Here is a 7,043-nt window from a genome sequence, read left to right on the forward strand (position 1 = left end):
TATTGTGGCTTTTGTATCTGTCTTGTTGATTTTCGCAGTGGAATGGGTTGAGTTATTTCATCGTTTATCTGTGGTAGCCCTCGAACCATCTTGTTCTGAGACATAGTTTTTAAGGTTCTGAAACTTATGTGTCCTAACCTTGCGTGCCACTTCCATGTCTGATCTTCCAGTCTCATATTCAGACACAATGACCTTCCAATCATGAGACTTATCTTGTAGAGTCTATTCTGTGAGTGTGAGACTCTAACTAAAAGTCTTCCACTTGGGTCATGAACTGTTAGATAATCTTGTCGCATTTTAACATCACATCCAACTTCTGTAGCTTGTCCTAAACTTAGAATGTTGCTTTGTAAGTTTGGGATGAAGTAGATGTTTGTGACAAGTTTCTGTTCTCCGGTCTTGCTCTGAAATAGAATTGATCCTTTCCCTTCAATTTCTACAGAAGATCCATCCCCAAACTTCACTTGTCCTTTGATTTTCTCATTGAGTTCAGAAAAGTAGTGTCTCTTACCAGTCATGTGATTGCTGGCTCCATTATCTAAATACCAGATTCCTTCTTCTCCATCCTTTGATTCGGAGTTCTTTGGTATTAGTTTCCCTTCGTTTAAAAATACAACTTCGTGCATGAAAAAAGCTGTATCTGCTTCCCTTGTTTCATTCTTGTTTATTTCTTCCATCTTTTGTATTCTTTCAAGGCATACAGAGGAGAAGTGTCCTGGTTTATCACATCTGTAACAAATAATGTTTGATCTATCCTTCTTTTCTTTCCCTTGGTTTTGATCATTCTAACTTGTTGTTCTATCTTGTGAGTTAAACCTACCTCCCCTTCCTCGGTATTTGTTTCCTCTACCACCTCTTCCACGGCCTCTTCCTCTTGTCGCAGAGTTTTATTGGTAAGAGTTTGTGTACAAGAGTTTTCCTTGAGTTTCTCCATTGTTTTCTTCATCAAGGATTCTTTCTTCATATGCTTTCAATCTTCCAATCATATCTTCATAGCTAGTCTTCTTTAAATCTAAGACTTGTTCGAGAGAAGCTATGATATGAATATACTTGGATCTTGGTAAACTATTGAGAAACTTATTTACCAGTTTATCTTCATCAATGGATTGTCCAAGTGACGCAGCTTTTGAGGCTATCTCTGATAGCTTTCCTGTAAAGTTATCAATAGTATCAGTGTCTTTCATCTTCACTCTTTCAAATTCAGACATTAAGGTTTGCAGACGGGCTTCTTTAACTTGATCAGCTCCGAGATTACGTGCCTTTATTGCATCCCAAATTTTCTTTGAAGTATCCTGTTCACCAACTTGTAGAAAAATACATTCTGGTATTGCTTGAAAGAGTAATTCAATGGCAACATTGTTTTTGTCTGGGTCCAATGTACCAGGATCAATTGTTTCCCAAACTTTGTAGATTTTCATCAGTACCTTCATTCTCATGGCCCATACTGTGTAGTTTGTGGCGTTGAGGATTGGAACTTGTATTGATGGTGGCGTGAACTATTTTGCACCCACAATGGTGGTTTCGTTTTCCATGGCTCAGAAACAAGCTCTGATACCAATTAATGCCAATTGCAAGATGAAACTTAGCTTATATAAAGACAACTCTCTTTATTAATGTTTAGAAAATCTCTCAAAAACTAAACACAAGCTCTAATCTTGCTCATATGATCAACCACAACTTTGGTGATCATATATATATAGAATTATGAATTTCTTTTCCTAGTCCTATTACCTTATTACATGTCTTTCATTTTCTTAGAACTAGATGACTTCTAATTCCCTTAGGATTACATCAATTTCCTAATCTTTTCCTAACCAGCTTGTTAGTGGCTTTTAGGTTGAAGTTTAACCAACACCTTGGTGGTTTGAACTCCATTCCTAGCATCATTGACAACATCGCCCGAAGGATGACTTCTCTGTTGTGGATAGCTTCCTGTTGTGGATAGCTAGGAGGATGCTCTGTTCGCAATCTCCAGAAAGTTTATTTTTTTAGATATATAAAGCATATTAACTGAGGTTAGCTTCCTAATGTGGTTAGGAGTTTATCTAAATACCAAAAAATTAACTGGAACAACCTTTATGCTTCCTTGTGTGCATTTTTTTTTGCACCAATATATCTAAGTTGTGTTTTTTTTATCGGTAGTGGGTTTAGGTCCCAAGCCAGGAAAATTATCTGAACAGGCTGTTTAAGTTCAAAACTTTCGGTAATTGAGGAAACACCTGCTTTACCATTGGCAAAAATGATTGATGTACGATTTAATATGATGGACTTCCTCTTGGTTATTTGGTAGACTTAAAACAGGGACGTCTAATCCACCGTTTTGAAAAATGTCTAAACGGTGCAGCACACCCTAAACATCATCTAAACGGTGCAACACGCCCAAAACATTACGCCTCTAATTTTTTACTAACGATTTTATACTTAAATGCCTCCAATTTTTTGCTACGCACTGAGGCTGGAAAGTTACTCCATTTCTTCCTTGAGTTACTTTCTTTGTTTGATTTTGATTTAATGTATATCTGACTGATACGACATCCTAAAACCATGGCAGCTATTGTCACAAACGGTGCAGCACAAATATACCATTTCCTTATCAAAAAAAAAGAAAAAAAAAAAACCAAAGCATAGTCAAAAAAATATACCATTTCCTTATCTTGCTCATTACCAAAACCAGCAGTCTTAGATGCAACTTTTCTAATGGATCGTTAGAAAGTTCAATCCCAACAATTTTTAAAACTCTTAATTTAAAAATCTTAAATCTGTAAAACAAAACGGCAAAACTGATGAGTACATAATGAATCGAAAACCTTATCGTTTCATCTGTACGCCTTTATCGTTCTGGTAATAAGAACCAAAGCTGGGAGTGATAACGCCTCAATTCCATCTGTTACTATCAGCATGACCTAATTCTAATAATAAAAAACACAAAACCTAATTCTAATGTTTCTTGCCTCACACCAACAGTAAAGAAAAAGAACCATTACCATGTGAATTTGGAACATGATTCTCCTCACCGTCTTCATTTGCATGGCATCATCAAAAATCTACTGATCGTCTTCAGTTGCATGGCCTCTCAAAAATTAAAGTCTCACGTTAACACCTACAGAATAACAGAGAATCCTGCACACACACAAAAAAAATGGAGCAAAAAAATACAGATGACAACAATAATATTAACAATATATACAGAGAACCATAATACCGATCTATCCATCTATATACAAAAGAGTACGTCGGGAAAAATCAAACAAAAATTATAGCAACTTGTTTATAGCTGTACTAAGATGAGATTTACCAATTTCTCGACGTCATGACAATCATTAGAAATCTCATTGCAAGAGTATCTACCGTATTAGACAACCAAATCCTACAAAAAAGTAATCGGATTAGCAGCGGCTGCGACGCCATAACATTAGAATTTGGCATGAATGAAACAAAAGCGAGATAATCAAAATCCTCAAAAACTTAAGTTGAGGGAATCGCTTTATATAGGGGAGAGGTTGTGCCGGGAAAAGATCACGGAGTATCTATTCCGAAATAAATCAAAAAAATTTACCTAATTAAGAAATCCTATTTTGGATAGTTTATTTTAGAAATATAAAAATAATATTTATCGGAGAAATCTAATTATGGATAGAATCAAAAACAAAATAAATTATCTTATTTCGCAAAAAAAAATCCCTAAAAGACTTTTTTTTTATCCAACACTTGTATCTTTAGGATTATTTTTTTTAGGGGAAATAAGGGGAGACCCAAAAAAAAATATTATCATTGTCAGGCCCACAATTAATTTTGAGTACCGTGACACCCATAATTATTTCTTTGACATCCATAATTATATGAAATTATTAAGAATCAATATATAACTCGTTATGCATACTATTTTTTCAGGCATAACTCGTTATGCAGCCTAATTTTTCAGGGGTATAATTGGAAGCGCAACTTGGACATAACATATCAAAAAATCCGCGCCTTGGAATTTTAAAAAATTTATATCGTTGGAAATCTTTTTAAGAGAGCTACACAACGAGTACAAACAACAATATAATATTTTTGTTTTTCACGAAAAAAATCGGAGTTGATCATCATTTTAGGCAAAATTTTCGAAAACTTAATACATAACCATTATGCAGCCACCAAAAAAGATGCATAACACATTATGCAGACGCATAACGAATTATGCAACCATTTTCTCGACTGCCTAACAAAGTTATGCATTTATAACAAGTTATGTTGCCATTGTTTTGGTTGATTTTAGTGCGTACATAAAAAATTGATGCATAATGCATTACGCAGCCATATTTTCCAATGCATAACAGGTTATGCATCAATTTTCTCGATGTATAATGCATTATGCGGCCATATTTTCGAATGCATAACAGGTTATGCATCGATTTTCACAACTGCATAACATGTTATGCAGATATTATTATTGGTGCATGATAAGTTATGCGGTCTTTGTTTTTGTTGGTTCCGATAGTGACAAAAAAGTTGCTGCATAACATGCTATGCAACCGTTTTCTGGACTGCATAACAAGTTATGCAAAAAGAAAACAAAAGAAAAAAACTGCAAATAGTGTTATGCAACCAATTTCGAAAACACATAACAAGTTATGCAACAAATTTGTAGATGCATAACCTGTCATGCATCACTGTTCACACCTCCATTTTCTTTTAAATTCACGTCACACGCACGCCAAACCCATCATCCGTTGCCACCACATTACCGAAACCAGTACATCGTCGCCTACGCTTGACCAGAAGTTTGGACGGAAAGGCATCAAATTCACAGAGACTGGCAGCATTCCGACTGTTGAGCTTACCACTAGAAATGACAGCTCAGTGTCCCTACTAAACTAAACTGAACAATTTTTTTTGAGTGTAAACGACATAAAAAAACTAGTGCATAAGCACTCATTTACATCCAAAACATATCCACTAGATGTTCATTCATCCACCAACATCTCTGTAATTCAAGTTCATTATCATCCACTCTACTAACACAAGAGTATTTCAACCCACATCATTCCAGTTGCAACAACCCATTTCTATTATGTAACGCCCAATCAGTTCATGCCTTTACACAACCAAAATCATCACTCACTCACATAATAACAAGCATGAACAGGCTCAAACTTCCTTCCTCTGTAATTAACAAACCACCAATCATCTCTATTTCAAATCTAACTAAAACCCATCTAAATTCTATAATCACAAAACAATTTCGCAATACAATGTTAAAATCAATCAAGAGAAAACTCTCAAATTGAACTCCATATTACCTTTATGTTCTGAATTTGTATCACCTCCTGAAGCGACAACATCACCATGATTTTCCTACCAACCCTTGTTTTCTAAAATCCCCTTCAATTTCAGATTCACCACCAACCCTTGTTTTCTCCTCTACATCAGTTCTAATCATTGAACTCAAGAACAAACCCTTCTTCATCGTAACGGCCAAAGCCCATCTCTAATTCGAATCAATACCATCTTCATCTTTTCAATCTTCTTCATACCCTAACTGTAGTTTCAGAACACCACTCTCCACATCTCAACCCCCATCTTCTAAATCTTGATACATCCACAATATCTTCTGGATTGCAACACAGATTCAGATTAGAATCGAAATTCCTTGTTGCTGTAATTTTTTTTCATGTTCATCTGCAACCCTAACCATCACAGAAAACCATCAATTCATCATATCAATCTTCATAGCAGCAACGGACTCAAAACCCCCGTCGATCTCATAGCATATTCATTACCAGCAACAACAAAATATTCTCTTCAATCATCACCAGATTCGGCAGCAGCTTCAACTATCTTTCTGCAACAACACAACCGTAGCTCCATCGACCTCAAATAATCGCTCTTCTCGATCTGATTCAAGTGTTGATGAAGATCTGCAGTTGGGAGGAAGAAGAAAAACGAATTGAAGAAGTAGTTTCCTTTTGAAAAGAGTAAAACAGAATTTTATAAATTATGGGTTTTAGAATAATTTTTTCCCCAAAAATGGGGGCGCGCCTGAAGTTTTCTGTCCGTGGGTTTCTCAGTGGAAAAATCTGAGAGAATGGGTCTCACTGTAGTTTTCACTTTTTTTTATGGAATGAATAATATCACGATTTTTTTTATGAAAACCCATCCATTCTTGTTTATTGCATTTTTTTCCAGGTTCTCAATGTTTTGCTTAATGATATTTCTGGATGCTCTCTGATTTTGTACTAACCATATTGTATCTTTACCATTTGACAGGATTAATAATTAATTTATACACATCGGTCCTTCCTTCGATATACAGGTATTTTGGTTTTTCCTTATCTAAATTTGATCAAAAAATTTCTTAATGCTAATGCATCAAAATTTACTTAATTGTAATTTAATTCGTATTAATAAGTGTAATCGTAAATTGGAATAAATTGTAATTGATAGTGTTTCTTTATTATTAGAAGATTGGAAATGTAATTAGAATTAATTTAGCTATATAAAATGTGTAATGGACATTGAACATTGGGTTATTTTTGTAATTTTGTTTATCGATATTTTTTCTTTTGATGGAATCATGATGAACAACAAATATTTTGATGTGCTTTTATTTGTGCTTTTAATTTTATTTCTTAAATAACTGAGATTATAAGATTTGGTTGTTTTAGTTAGTCTTTTTATTTTATGTGATGATTGACCGAAAATTATTATATTACTGAAAATAAAATATGGCGGGGCCATAATGAACCAGAAGCTCCGATTAACCACAACGCTCGAAAAAACTCTGTTTTTATATGAGAATAGAACTCATCAAATTTAATATGGAAAATAAGAATCCACGGTATGAAACTAATAATATCGGGGATATCATTTATTTATTTTTTGGAGGAAAGGTTAGGTAAATTGGTATAAATTCCAAGTAATACTGGCAGGAGAAAACGAGATGTAAACTGCAATAAGAAAAAGAAATGGCTCCTCTTAACTATAGCCCACATATTTCTTAATCATAACCCAAAAAATTTAAGCTAAAACGAAAATCGTAACACGTCTTAATTTTATTAACA

This window comes from Papaver somniferum, chromosome 3, assembly GCF_003573695.1.
Source record: "Papaver somniferum cultivar HN1 chromosome 3, ASM357369v1, whole genome shotgun sequence".
NCBI lineage: Eukaryota > Viridiplantae > Streptophyta > Magnoliopsida > Ranunculales > Papaveraceae > Papaver > Papaver somniferum.